This window comes from Cyanistes caeruleus, chromosome 7 (genome assembly GCF_971803275.1).
Source record: "Cyanistes caeruleus chromosome 7, bCyaCae1.hap1.1, whole genome shotgun sequence".
Lineage (NCBI taxonomy): Eukaryota > Metazoa > Chordata > Aves > Passeriformes > Paridae > Cyanistes > Cyanistes caeruleus.
The window spans coordinates 14,300,160-14,315,189 of NC_141707.1; the positions used below are offsets into that span (position 1 = coordinate 14,300,160).

The 15,030-nt window shown below is 38.5% G+C and overlaps 1 protein-coding gene across 27 annotated transcripts in view; it reads right to left on the minus strand.

Annotated features, from left to right (window-relative positions):
• The window catches only part of SATB2 (SATB homeobox 2), a 225,522-nt gene that overhangs the window by 111,109 nt on the left and 99,383 nt on the right, over positions 1-15,030 (minus strand). Inside the window, exon 1 of one of the 27 annotated variants that reach the window (XM_086897171.1) lies at positions 1,499-1,516. The exons of the other annotated variants lie outside the window; for them this stretch is intronic. The gene's annotated coding sequence lies outside the window, so the exon portion shown is untranslated. Of the gene's footprint in view, positions 1-1,498; positions 1,517-15,030 lie in introns of those variants that run through there. 27 annotated transcript variants of the gene reach the window in all.

Genomic DNA, 15,030 nt, shown 5'->3' on the forward strand with positions numbered 1-15,030 from the left:
TTCAAAACCTAGTATCTCAAACCAATAGCTATATATTCCTTCAGAGGAGTCACCCTGCCCTGAAATAAACAGTCATACCAGCATCTGCTAAGGAACTTAAATACTCGTTGTCTTGAATTTTGAGAGACTAGGTCTACTTTAAAATATATTTTAGATAGACAATTCTTAGTTAGTGACTTACCTAGCACAGAGAGACTCTCAATTTGACATTCTAGCTTCAGGAGCTATACACTACAATATCCACTTGATGTGTTTCAGTTCTTTGTTTTAAAACACATCTCAAAGTAACATGAAAGAAGGTTACAGCATCACACTGACGCCGCTCCCTCTTCACGGCTTGATTCTGGGTTAAACTGATACATTTTGCAAGTTCAAGCAGCCAAATTCTAACACATAGTGCTAAAAAAAAATCTCAGTGAAATAAAATCTCTAGGTGCTTTCCTGAAGAGACAGCACATGGGTGATCATATTCCTCTGAAATCAGTGACAAAATTTTTTCTCCTATCAAAGGTTAAAATTTGAATTCTATTTGTCCATACACCATTTAATTAGTAAAAACGAAAATAAGTCTCTTTAAGTGACAAACTTCCAGTCCTGTCGAACATACAGGCTGTCACAGCACTTTTGATGGGGCTATTAATGTCTTAGCAAAAGATTAAGATAATTGGCCAAATGCTGAGGCTGTAATATCAGTTGTGTAAATTACATTTTGGCAAGACAGAAAAAGTGGTGAAGCAAACTGATGAGAAGGATGTCACACTGTCTTTTATGCTCCTGCTGGATGCTTTCCTTGTCATACAACAGTCTCTCCTTTTCAGCACAGAAGTTGCACCTATTCTCTGCACTCATCCTTTATTGTCTGAGTACAAACAAGATCTCAAATGCTAGAATGGATGCCATTCACTCTATCACTTTATGGATAGCACAAAGGACCCCCACATAACTCCTGCCCATGATGACTTTCCTCTGCCCATGCTTGCAGGAACCCTGCTAAAGAAACAGCTTTTGAAAAAAACATCTCTGAACTCAGTGACTCAGAGTAACTGATGATAAGCTGCTATTGTACCTTAAAAATCAGAGAGCAAAGGGCAGGTTACCACGTCTGTCATTAGTGACCCATTGTCATGCCTCTTACCATAGCACCTGGAATCTTAATACTGATTTTAAAAATAAAATACAAAGTAACAGTAATCGAACTTATTTCCAAGCCAATCTCATTCCAAGGAAGTCTCAACTGCTTTGCTCTCTATTTCACATTAGAGAGTTAAATTGTCCTATCTCCAAAGAACTTACTGCCTCAAACTTCTCTGTTTCCTAATGTTATATGAAAATAAATATACTTTCAGTATGTTGGAATCAAAAGGAAAAACATCTGCAGACACCAATATGCTCTTTACATGCTGATATACACCATGGCTTGCTCCTACATGCATATATTACACCTCCAGCTCGCTACAGGGCCCTTAGAGAAGAGCAATACAAGTTAGTCACTACTCACTGTCATTCCAGCTGAAGAACTTGGAGCGGTACTCAGAGAGCTGGAGACCAAGCATCCATAGCAGTCTCACATGCGGCGCTACCGCAGCGCAAGCCAGCCTTACTCATAAATCCTGGAACTCCTCAGCTCTTTCCCTAACGAGCGAGCAGCCAGAATCCCTGTCATCCTCCCTCGCCTGTGCACACGCACGGAGCGGGCTGAGGTCTCCCGGCACTGAACTCGCATGCACTCCTCTCCCGGCTTTAGAGAGAGGCTGCAGGGACCGATGCTGCACAGCTCATGGTACATCACACGCTGCTTTTCACACAGGGAGAAAACAAGGAGTAATCCGAGGGCTAAGAAGGAAAGGGCTTGTTTCCTTAAAGGACAAACACATCGTACACAAAACATTAACAGCAATTGCAAATCATACTAAAGGCTTTTTCTCCTTGATTTTGATTAACGTAACTGACTCACGGCCAGCTCTTTCACGCTTCCCACAGAGCTTTGACCCCATATAGATGGCATCTGCATAAAATGCCAGGGGAGCATAAACCAAGATCTACAGAAAGGCTTTTATAAGGACATCCATACGCAGCAAGAATTCCATCTAACGCACGAAAGAGAGCAATGCAAAACTGTTCCCACCATTACCCAGAAGAAGAGAATGGTTAGCAGCAATCAGTACCTCTGTATCACACATTTAAAGCAAATCAGAGATGTGATTTAAGCTCCACTGCTGCTTTCACAGAAAAGCTGCAATGTACGGAGACTCTTTGTAAACAGACTTGCGCTTTTTGCCAAGACTCTTCTAAGGGGCAGAGAAATTAAGAAATTAATTACATATCAAGAAGACCAAATGCACATTTTCTCCTCCTTGACCATTTTAATCTATAGTTTTATTTCACTGAGAAGTAATCAATTCTTTAAAAATGAAGGAAAGAGAAATAGATATTTATTAGGGAAGTGAAAACCCAAGATACTCTGCTACTTGAAGTGTTCATTTCTACAAAAAAAGACTTAGAGTCAGTTAAAGGCATTATCAATCTGCAATCATACAGCTCCCTGGAAAACATTTTCAGTTGTAAGACTTCCAAACAAAAGCTGCAGATTTCTAATGATAAACTAGAAGGAAGAGAAGAAAGCAGTTATTAAAAAGACCTGCACTATTTCTTTTGTTCATTTGCAAGTAATACTTTGTCCAGCACGTGCTTTTTAAAGTAATAGATACGATACTATTGGCACTAAACTTCTATGCATGGTCTGCTTGCACAGAAGCATCACAGGCAGAGCACAAAGCTGAGAGCTCTGACAGCCACCCACCTCTCCAGCCATTAAACAGGGAGCAGTGCTTGTGTGTCCTAATAAGAATAAAATGAACATCAACTAGAAAGAAAAAGCACCAATAAAATTTATGTCTTTTTAAATTAAAATCTCTTTCCATCACGTGAAGTTTTGAGTCCATCAAGGTGTTATTTAATTTTATCTAATTTGAACAATTTCCAAACATCAGGTTGATTAATTTCAACAGCATGGTGTTATGGAAAGATTTACTGTACAGGGGTTGTCTAGCAGGGAATTAATAAAGAAGCCAGTTCTTTGCCCTGAGTAACATGAGGTTTTAAGACTTCCCAGATTTCTAGTGGGAATACTTCACAGCACAAGCATGTTTTCTTCTGGGAGTAAAACCCACCAAAATTATTAAAAACTGAGATCAAATGGTGGTGTCAAACCCAAAGGAAATCATTCTACAGTGGAGAGATTTTTATCAAGTGAAGAAAGTGGAAAATAAAGTTGTTGTTGTTAGTGTTATGCTTTGGGTTTTTAGGTTTTGTTTGTTGGTTATTTTTTTGTTTTGTTTTGTTTTAAGCAGAACACAGACATACATGCAGAGTAATCTTCCCCGAAGACAAAGCAAATTTCTATGGTTTGGAGTTCAGAAACCAGGACATCTACTTGAAAATTCATCAACTACTGAAAATTCTTCATTGCTTTATGTAGAAAACATTTTCCTTAGCAGAGACTGCAACGTGGGCCACTCTCTAAGGCTTTTCCACCACAGAGGAAAAAAAAAAAAAAAATCTTGGCAATTGCAAGAGCAGAATCCACAAATGTTTATTTCCACGCACACCTAAAAACCACTGAAGTACAAGCAACTTTGGTTGGACTTCTAAGATCAGACCCTTACTCTACAACAGAAACTAAGAAGCGCAATTAGCAAAGCATGGATTGTCTCGAGGAAATTATCTAGATAAAGATTCCATATATTTAACAATAAAGCATGCTTCCACAACTGGCAGTAACCACAGGAAGCAATCGAACTACAAACATTTCCTAAACCTAATCTGCTTCTGTTTTTTCTTTAGAGAGAGACCTTTATCCAGCAAAGGCAGTCAAGGGAAAGCAGTCCATTTATTTATTTCTCTCTGCACTGCAGCAGAGCTGACCTTACACATACCAATTTGGTATTTTAACTGTCTTTCCCTTTCTTCTAAACAAATTTGAAAAATGAACCTAAACTGAGAAAAATGCTTTAAAAGGCAGAAATCAGCACAGGCAAGGTTTGCCAGTTCTCCTTTTCACATCCAGCAGCTCTGATTTGAAAAGGAGAAGCCAATTAAGTTTGACAGCTTTCAGTTACACAGAAATACCTGAATTTCTGTGGAAAAGATGCCATCCTGCATTCTAAAGTGTAACACAAATCCATAATTTCCTTTCTGAAAGACTTAACCTGACCACTAAGTTAATAAAAAAAAAAAAAAAGGAAAGAAAAAGAGAAGCTTTAAAGCCTCAGTGTGTCACTTCAAAACAGTGTAAACTGCAAATCCTGAAGTGATTAGAAATTAAAACCTAGTTCACATGCTAATAATCAGGAGGTTTCTGTTAAAGACCCAACTAGCTGAACATAGAATCAGAATCATTTCAGTTGGAAAAGACCTTTAAGATCACATGTAACAACAGAAGATAAATTCATAATTTAAAAAATCAACTGCACTCCAAAATGTGGGGTATTTTGTCCAGTTGGCTAGGGCCTTTTCAAGAGGAAAGACATCAAAAATTTGAAAAATAAGACAGTTGTTCTGATCCCAACACCACTTTTGTTTAAATTACACCATAGCTGTAGCTGATGGTGATGTGAGATCTTCTCAAAAAAAATCCTGCAGAGTCCAACTGAGGGCTGCAGATGCAGGAGACACAATGACAGGCTAAACAAGCACCATCACACCGTTTCCACAGGGCCACACACACATGGCTGTTCACACTCAAGAAGGATCTGGCTGGAAGCAGATCCCAGGTTCAGCCCATGCCGGTACAATTCCATGATAAGGTGGAAGAGACGCACCTCTCTCATTTCAGCAACCATTAGACATTGTCCATTAAGGCTCACTTTTAAGTTACCCCATGAATTATGAATACAATTAAACTGGACAGAATGTAAGTTGTTGGCACTTAACTTATTTACAATAAATGCTTGGTTTGGGTAAATGGACTGCGTTTCAGCCTTTTACTTATCAAGCACCAGCTTACAACAGTCTCATTATGAAGCTGAGAATTCTTTCACTGTAAATCTTTTTAATGGGGACTGAAGGAATGACTTTGCAGTTGTTTGTCACTAACCACTCGGAACCACGTGAAGAAAGCCGTGTGCACACAGACAGCCAGCGGGAAATCGCTATGTCAAGTAACAGGAGACACTACCAAGATCTTCACAACTGTAAAATCCTATGCAGCATCAAGCACCTCATTACAGCTAAAGGTTTTGTTTAAAAACAAGGACCCTACATTCTGTTAATCCTCTGCTCTCCAGTGTGCTCTAGACAAAATGCAAGGTATCTGATTTTGCATATAAGCAGTAATGTGATGCTGTTAAACTCCTACTCTTCATGGGTTTATAAGCCCGCTGCAAATAATTTATTCCAGGATGCAATTTGGTAAAGAAGAGCTCAGTCCACAGATGATTTTAATACAATGTTTGCCAAAGAAACAAAATCATGTTAAATAACATTACATTGTAGAATTTTTCTTCTTAGGAGGGCCAGAGGAAGTAAAACTAAGGACAATATCTTTCTACTCCTCCTCGGCTATTTTTTCTGGCTTTACATATTCAATAAATCTGTAGGCAGGAAATGCATTTCTACATTTTATATTTTAGCCAATGGCGAATGCAAACCACAAGGTATTATTTACATCTTTCTTCAGCTTCCAGTCCTTTCTGTGGCTTCAGTCTCCCAGCCATCACAGCTATCCCAGACCTCAGGAAGTCTTATAAATAAGTCACTACCATCTCTGCAGATGTCCTCTGCTTCTGACAGCTTAACTACCCAAAGAATCCTTCTCCTAGCTGAAATAACAGCCTTACCGTTTAACATAAAATATTTCAGGCCACTATCCCACCAGAGAAACATATTATGAAACTCATAACCTGATTTGATAATGCTTGAATTTCTGAAAAAAAATGGTATAAAAGAAAAGCCATATTTAGAGCATGTGCTGTGACAAACAAGAAATGAGAGCTAGAAGAACACCAAGCATTTACCTCTGGCACAGCCTCTCCTGCGGCGTGTCTGGGACAGAAGTGTTACTTGCAGGAGATGAGTCCTTTTCTTAGTCAAAGCAAACCAGCTCCTTCAGGTAACAAATCCCCAAAAACCAAATTTTGCTAAACCAGCTGCACTAACTTAGCCCGAAGTTTGAATCTGTCACACTGGTTGAGTTCATCGAGTAGGAACAGGAGCCCCACTGGGGCTTTGTGCCACCCTGTTAGCCCAGGGACAGCCACGCACGGGGCAGCCAGGAGGTAAGAGCAATTAAACAGGAGAATAAAGTAGTTCCACCTCTCCAATTAAACAAGCAAAACCGAGAGCAATGATAGCCCAGAGCTCAAAATACTGCTTTGAGGGAGCCCGAGTGAGAAGGCAGCACAAACAGCTGTCTAGGTTGCTCCAGCAGAGAGCTCAGCACCGCTGGCAGGCAGGAATCCTGTGGGGCACCAGCACCATGCTGTCCACCAGAATCACACATAGGCCTTCCAATCCATGGAACAGCATATCAGAGAATAAGTTAGAAAAGAACACTTAAAATAATTGAGTCCAACTATTCCCATTGAAAGGAAAAAGGTGAAGACACTACAGCTATATTTTTCCTAAATAAAACAGCTTGGTTGTTTCAACTTGTTATAAAAGAAGAAAAAATACTCCATAGCCATACTTTATAATACGAACTAAATGGAAAATACACTCCTTTTACTCAAAAGCGGAGGAATGAACACTTCTCAATCAAATGACTTTTTGTTAAAAAATCATCTTAAGCCATTAATTTCCTGTAAGTTTTAGGTTTTGGTTTCTTTAACTTAAAGACAAGTATAGGGTTCGTGAGGGATTTTTAGTTTGGGGGACTACTTTCTGTTTCTTTTCTCTTGAAAACGTAACAGAACTCGCCTAAGGGGCTAAGACTCTCTATGCCAAGTTCCACCCAAAATTATTTTTAATGACCAACATTTTTAAACCCTGAAAACTGGAACCACTAATAAGCCCTTAAATTCAGTGGTGCTAGCAGATGCCACCATATTATGTAATTTTTGAAGGAAAAAAAAAATCTTCTAGCAAAAGCATTTTAATGAAGGTTCTATTAACTAGTCTCCTGGTACTGGGGTAAGTCCCCTGGAATGCAACAGAAAAGCTTTCATAGCTGGTTTGAGGTTTTATTTCTGGAGAAGTGCTGCAGACCACACTCGGGCCTATTTTGGGGTCTCCACTGGGACCCACCAGCAAGTTCTTTTCTCCTTCATGTCCATCCTTCTGTGAAGCACTCCCTGGCAAGAAAAAGTATAAATTTTATCACCCCTTCTCCGTGTTACAAAGTAAATGTCTGCCAATATACACCTCTGCCTTCAAACCCACTTGCAGGCTCCAACAGTGAGACAAGCTGAATTAAATGCAACCACTGTAACCACTGCCTCCTTCCCTCCTATCTGACAGATACTGGCAGTGCTAGAAAACGTCATTTCTAAGTGGCAGTGTCAAGAGATATGGCAGAACTGGCTATGGGCACAAGTTACAAGTACGCACGCAAGAGGACAAGCCACATTAAACTCTCTCTGAATAAATGTTGTCAAACTCAACAGTAATGGATGAAGCTCTTCATCCTGTTTCAATTTCAGCAAGGGTAAGGCTATTGCTGTATCATTACTAGATGGTATTTTTCTGGTAGAAAGAGACCACAGAAATCTTCATCAGATCTTCAGTGAGAAAATAAGTGGAGGAGAGAATCGCAAATGAGAAAGTGTAGAAGCCATTCTGTCCTCCAGAATGCAGCCAACTTCCCCCTCTGCCTCCCTTGCCACCAGTCAAGACGGAGTCTTCAGACAGACTGCAGCTACAGCCCATTATGGCTCAGCAACTGGCCGCTGGGGCTTGGCCTTTCCTCACAACTCCCATCCTTTACACCCTTGTGGACAGAGGGCAACTTCTGAGTGGCCTTCTCTTGTACTGTCTTACAGCAGCGTTGTGGGGGAACCACTCTACAAATATAAGATCATTTAACAGCTATCAGTTTGAACATTACTCCTTTAGGAATATTTACATTTATCTGCCAGCAGGTCACATTAATCTAATGGGTTTTAACAACTACCAGATCTTTATCAAACAAGACATGAGGTCAAGGACAAGTTAACAGGTAACATTCTCTTTCTCAGGTATGCACAGTACACTTCATCCAGTCAGGAATATTTTGGGACAAGGGTGTGAAAGACCTACCCATAGGCTGACCTACTGTGCGTGGATTCACTTGTGAAGAGTTAGCAATGCTTCTGGGGCTCAACAAGCTGAATTGCTATATTATTATGGTACACAGGGCTACACCAAAGAATTTGGTGCTAGTGCAAATCCATGTGCTCATTGAGAGGTGTTAGCCAAAGAACGCAGATTACATCTGTGCTCCAAAGGCCAAACGGGATCCCAGTTCACTTTTGGATGCCATTCCAAATGTTGATTTATAAAGCTGTATGATACAGGACTAGAGCCAAGGCTACTGTAGCAAGGCTCTCTCTTCCCATGTACAGTACAGCAGAAAAAACACTTCTGCTTACAGCTCTAGGAGTCAGAGGAAATGGAGAGCCAGCATCCCTCAACTTCGGGCCTTCAACTACAGTTCAGTCCCTTTGCAAGAGGCATACAGACACACGGTGCCTTGGCACAGGGCCTTTCTGCCTTTTGGGTTTTAATCTGAACCCTGAGATGGTGAGGTGGCTAAAGGGCCACAGAAGAATCAGACCCAGGTAGTGATGGCTTAAAAGACCAAGTACTCTTATTTGCATTCATGTCCACAGATTTGAAGAGACTACAAAAAAACCAGTGAAGTATATGTGGTACATGAAGTAGCACTGCTTTCCATTTTGAAAGAGAAGGAAGCAATTTTTACTACTTTCGGCATGTCCGTGGCACTCTCAAAGCACATCTAGACAGCAGGTCAATATGACACTGTAATCATAATTAATGTCATCAGAAAGGCTCAATACATTCATTATTATGCCAGACCCAGAAACTCAGATAATGCCGAACCTGAGCGTTACTGTCAAGCAAGACACCTACTTACTGCACACTTGCTCACAGGAGCCTATATGAAGTCTACTATCCAGACTTCTAGCTTGAGAAACAAACCACTTAAAAAAAAAAAAGGAAAATTGAAAAAAAAATCTCACACTTCTGTTACTCTGCATTTTCTCCAAGTCTAAAAATTGGTACCATGTATGACAGGTCCACCTCATTTTTCTTAATGATGTTTTTATTATTCTTTCACTCAATTAAAACAGAAATGGATATTGCATCTTCTGACTGTATAATTGTTATTGTAATCTGTTTTCGATCACTGCTTGGGAAATGGGTCCAAAACAACATAAACTATCCACAGCCTCAGAATACAAGTCATTTTCTTTTACTACGATACTTAAAGAGACATCTATCATGTTGCTCCGCTAACATGTTTGTATTATGGCAAAGAAGTTATTTGTAAGTTGGGAAAAGACATTATGAAAATCACCTTTTACTCCAAAGTATTGTATAACTCATAATTTATAACTACATTTCTTAATAACCGTTCAAAATAATAAGGCTGGAAATTGTGCACATCTAATTTTAATATATAAATAATGGAAATGCATATAAACCAAAATATGTTCAAAATATGAATTTATATTACTCTCAAAAAAATAGGCTGGTTATAGTTTAGAAAATAACATGCTTCATTTCCAATATATGCCTGTCAGTTAAATTTATGGCAAAACATTCTCCGTGAGTTTAGATTACTAAGATGGTAAATACTTCTTTTTGACTTTTCTCACTTATCTGAAGCTTCCATCCAAATGCTGACAAAGTCAGAAACTTCTCAAGAGTCAAGTGTTGGTGATACCCAAGTAAAGACAGACTAATCCAGCCCCTTCTCAGCATTACAAATAGAATGGAACAGCTGAGAGAGAGACAAAGTAACCTTGTGGCTGTATGCAGCCACACAAATCATGCTTTTGATATAAGGAACTCCCCTCCTGACATTTCATGCCAGGTTTAGTACCTTTGAAAAGATCTGCAGTCAATAGTGCGTCTTTTCATCTCAGTGTGTGTCTTTGGGAAACAAATGAGGGAGCATATTTAAGTGGAAGACATTTCTACTGCATTCTGAAATGCAGTGGGTATGTGGTTATTTCAAGAGATGCTGTAGCTTCATATGTCTGACAGGTATAAGATTTTTCTGACCTTCTTTACCACGCTGACATTGCTACTAACAAGGTACAGTTGTACTTAAATTTTTTAATATTGCATGTCCATCTGACACAAGGACATCAATTAGAGCACAATGACTAAACATTTTTAGCTAGATAATTAGCCAGATAATTTTCTATTTAGAAAATAAGTCATATGCCTAGACTCTTACCTAGAGCTACCTGCCCTTTCTCTTCAAGTTCTTTCTGTTCCCTTCATAGAGCTTCTACAAATAATGACAATCTTCTTCCAAACATCGCTGTATGAAACACCAATAATCACTCAGCATTCGACAAGAAATTGAAAATCTATCTTGAGTTCACAGTACTCCTGCCCTAGCATCCAGCTTACCATAACATTGACGCAGGGCTCACACTTCATTTTTTAAACAATCTGTAAATTATTTGTGTCGTTTTATTCCAAGCAGAAGTGCGTCCTGGAAGGAGGTTTTACGTAAGTCCTCTGACACTAGCAACATCGTCATTCACACCTTTAAAAATCAGAGTAAGAACACGGTACCAACCAACCAACAAAACAAACAAACAAAACCTTTTTAGAAGAGTTTTTCAATGTCAGCAGCCCTAAACTGCTAATAGACAAATATCAAAATCGTGTATATTTGCAAATCTTCAGGGGACAGTCACAGAGCTAGCAAATATATTTTAAAAGAAAAAAAAAACCAAACAACTAAAAATATTTTTTCATGTTTTTTTTAAAGTTCCCTGAAATAGAAGAAATAACACTAGAAATATAAAATATTTTTTCCCTCACCAATATTTGGATCAATGCAAATGAAGATGTGGACAAAATACACTCAACAGCTGCAGTAAGTGCTTTCATACAAAGCACAGGAACTCTGGATAAAAAAAAAATAAAAATCCCTAACTATAGAATAGTGACAATATGGACAACACGCCTTGCTGGCTGAGAACGTGTCACACATTAAACAGTCAACACTTGGGAACAGTCATGAGAACCTCAACTAGATGGGCTAACAACTGCCCCCAAATGAAACGGTGAAGAGTATTTTCTGTCTTTCATACCGCTAATCAATGTAAACTCATTTGTCTGCAGCCCCGCAGCAGAGACGCTGCTGATGAGCATTCTGCAACAAGTACAAAGCTTCTTGCAGGGCAATTTTTTTTAGTATCGCTAGAGGCTAGAAAACATTTCTCAAAAGCCATCAAATTCTCAGCTGCCTTTTGTCTGCTATGACTATTTCTTACATCTGCACTAGTGACACATGCCACCGTGGGGACTGATGCAGCTGACCCCGGACATTTGGTACAGTAGGAACCAATTACCACAAGGCGATTTCTTCAGAGCTAGAAAAGGCTCTGGCTCCTTGTTCAGCACACAGGGCTGGTTTCAAAAGCACTCCGAGCTTCAAAAGGAGAGCACGCTCGATCAGTAGTTACAGAGCATGAATCAGGCACAGGTTATCTCCAACAAACCCCCGTCCTATCAATTCAAAGGGACTTGGTAATACTTTATACCTTGAAAAACTGGGCCTTTAATCCTAAAAACACAGCAGTGGTTACTAATTTAACTAAATTATGAGGGGCAGTAATTAAAGGCCTAACTTAGCTATGCCTTGCAATTTGAGATTCAAAAGAAAATCTTCCCAAGTTTTACAGATTTTTAGCTATTTTGAAAAGTTTAAAAATAAGATTTAAAAGCAGGTTGGGGACTGCTCAATCACAAAAATAAGAATTTTCCTAAACAGGTCACACAGATGTTTGGTGAATATAAATACATGACTGCAATAAAACTCTTCATTTTACAGCACCATAGTTGCCATATTGTATTACCATGTTCTCTGTCAATGCGAGTGGCAAAAATCTTACTGGTTCAAGTATTTTACTTAAGCTCCAGACCACCGTTGTGGCCCTTTTTCTCCCCATTCCACACAGACAGCTCTAAAGAAAACATCAATAATAGAAAGTAACTGCAAAAATAAATATTCAGACTAGCATCTCCATGAAGAGTACTAAACTCAAATACTTTTAAAGGAATTTCAAAATAAGTGATACCATCTGAAAGTCTGTGCTGCAGACTAGAAAGTTTCAATATGACATAGCTGTCTGTTGAAATGATGACTTGATTACAGTTACATTATGCCAGGTTTTTTCTATTTTTAAATCAAGATAAAATATTCAGCACAGTAAGAGTATTTAAATAGAATATACGGATTTGACAAAATTAGGTATTTGGGAATCTTCAAACTTCAGCTCTAAGTGTTTATTCATAACAATAGAAGTTTGATACTGTTGGCCTTCAATTCTTCATCTAAATTCTGAATGGAAGATAAGGTACTGTTTAATTTCTTGAATATATGTTACCTCACTGGCATCTTTCTGTTTTTTATTATTTTTCCACCTTCTTTAGGAACAAAAACAGTTCTGGGGAATCACTAAAATCTCCTGCTAAGGTGAGTTTGTCAAAGAATTGCCCTGTAAATAATTGAGAGTAAATATTCTATGTTCTATCCCAGTGAAACCAAGAAAAGGCAGAGCCCAACTTAAAAAGGGAGGAGTAAACAGAGAATTATTATGGATTATTTAAATTATATTGGTTGCTTTTTCTTTCCTTTGGTTTACGATAAGAATAACAGCATGCAGTTAACTAACATGGCCATGGGTGTGGAGAGGAAGCAGGGAGATGACTTGAAACACTTAGGAACTGTTTCGGGGGAAAGAAAAAAATCTTACTACCACTAATCTTAAATCTTGAATTCAAAATTGTTGGTGTCTTTCTGCAGATGCAACTTAAGGGTTCCAAAATTATCCTAAACATCAAATTATGTCTAGGTCATTGAATGGGTGGATACCCTATATTCTGTTTAATGCGTATGTTCAATTGCACACGTACTTCAACCAACTGTGTCTTTATTTTAATAACAGACCAAGTACTGAAAACACATAAAGAAAGACTATTTTTCTACCTCAGCAAAAATACAGCTGATACACTGCATGACCCTTCAGGAGTGACTGCTCTGTTTGTTCTATTTACATGACATAGCCTAACTGGAAAAGAGAGAGAGGGGTGAAGATCAGCAAAAAGACCAGAAACTCATTTTTAACAATTGATCTCGAAGAATAAATCACTGTCTTGCTTTTCTCACTGTTCCTGCTAAATTAGACATTTCTTCCTCAATATGTATCAGAAACATGTAAAATCCAATATTTTACATTTCTTCCAAATCCCTACTGAATTATATCAAATTACAAAGCAACGTTTTCCAACTATGCAGCCACAGATAAAACATAAATGTAAAACATAAAAATACATCTATGCTTGTTCCTGAACTAATATGGATTTGCAGCTTTCACGCTTCTGTATTTCAATGTGCTTAATTCTTTCAAACAGCTACATATTTCTTTCAGGCAGCAGGAAGGTATCCTCATCTAGGACCTGGGCAGGAATCTAAAACTTAACCTTTTGCTTCACTCAGTTCCTTAGGACAAGTGAAACATACTCCCTTGCTGCGTTCAGGATGCCATGTTAACTAACCATTTAGAACAGAGGAGCAAATTTGATCAGGCTGTATTCTCCCATCTGCACGGAAGTGAATTTTAGCTCCGGTCAAGTACTTTAAATCCTTGTGAAGATATAAAAGGTAGTACAAACTCCACAATATTTTTACAGAAATACGTAGAATGGACCTTGACAAACAGCTCTTCAAGCATCAGCCTGTGTTTCTGTCACCCCAGAGATATATTAAAACTGATTCCTAACTACACTTACGCAGACATGACCACGATACGCTGAACTTGAGAGGGCTCACAGCAATCAGCAGCAGCGCTCTGAAGAGTCACTGCATCCACATTTCTCTTACATCTGACTTTGTACAAGCTCCATAACTACAGCTACTGATTAACATCCAGATTGTACACTTTGGTTTGAATTGCCTGAAAGCTTTTCCCCCAATTAATATTCCGTAAATTGAATCACAGTTTTTAACAGTTAAATGAATATGAACATATTATCAGACCGCATCAAACTAATCTGAACTAAAAATGTTTTGCAATCATTTACTGCTCCAAATTTGAACATGCTCCCTTGGCTATCATTTGGTTCTATGTTTCTTTTTCAGCAAAATCAAACTTCAGAACAGCTCATTCGGCATACTGGCCTTTTAAGTTGCTTTCAGTGGCTTTTGACGCTTATTTTCTACACTCTTCAAATCAACACACACATATATATATATGCACATCCACTCTTACACAAACAGGTTCACGAACTGCAATCAACAATTCTGTAAATATAAGTTTCCTAGTCATTAATCATCCCTCTTTTTTTTAATCCTTATGGAGTGAATTACTAACTGAGAGGAGACGCCAATTCTAGTAAGTGAATGTTACCCAACAGGGATATAAAGCTGTCAACACCATAGTGCTCTTGCTTGCTCTAAACTCTCTCTCAGGCTTCATATGTTTTTTAAAGTGATATTAGCCTTTTTTTCCAAGGAACCTTACTCTCCTTAAAATCTGAGCGCTTGTGTTTCATTACATACAGGTTTTAAAACAGACTGATCAGATAACTGTTGAAACACTTCAGAAAGCACTGGGTTAGTCAGGCAAACCAAAACTGGACTCTAATACATTGGACTGACGCTAACAACATTGTAAACAGTACCAAAACTTTTAAATCCCCTATTAAACACAACCTTTAAGACCTCGTTTATCTTCTTAGTGACCTTCACTAGACTATTATAGCTGCTGTAATGGCCCTCTGAATTAAGTACATTCATGTTAGGAATAAAAAAAACGGGAAAATCATAAGGCAAAATTTCTCATG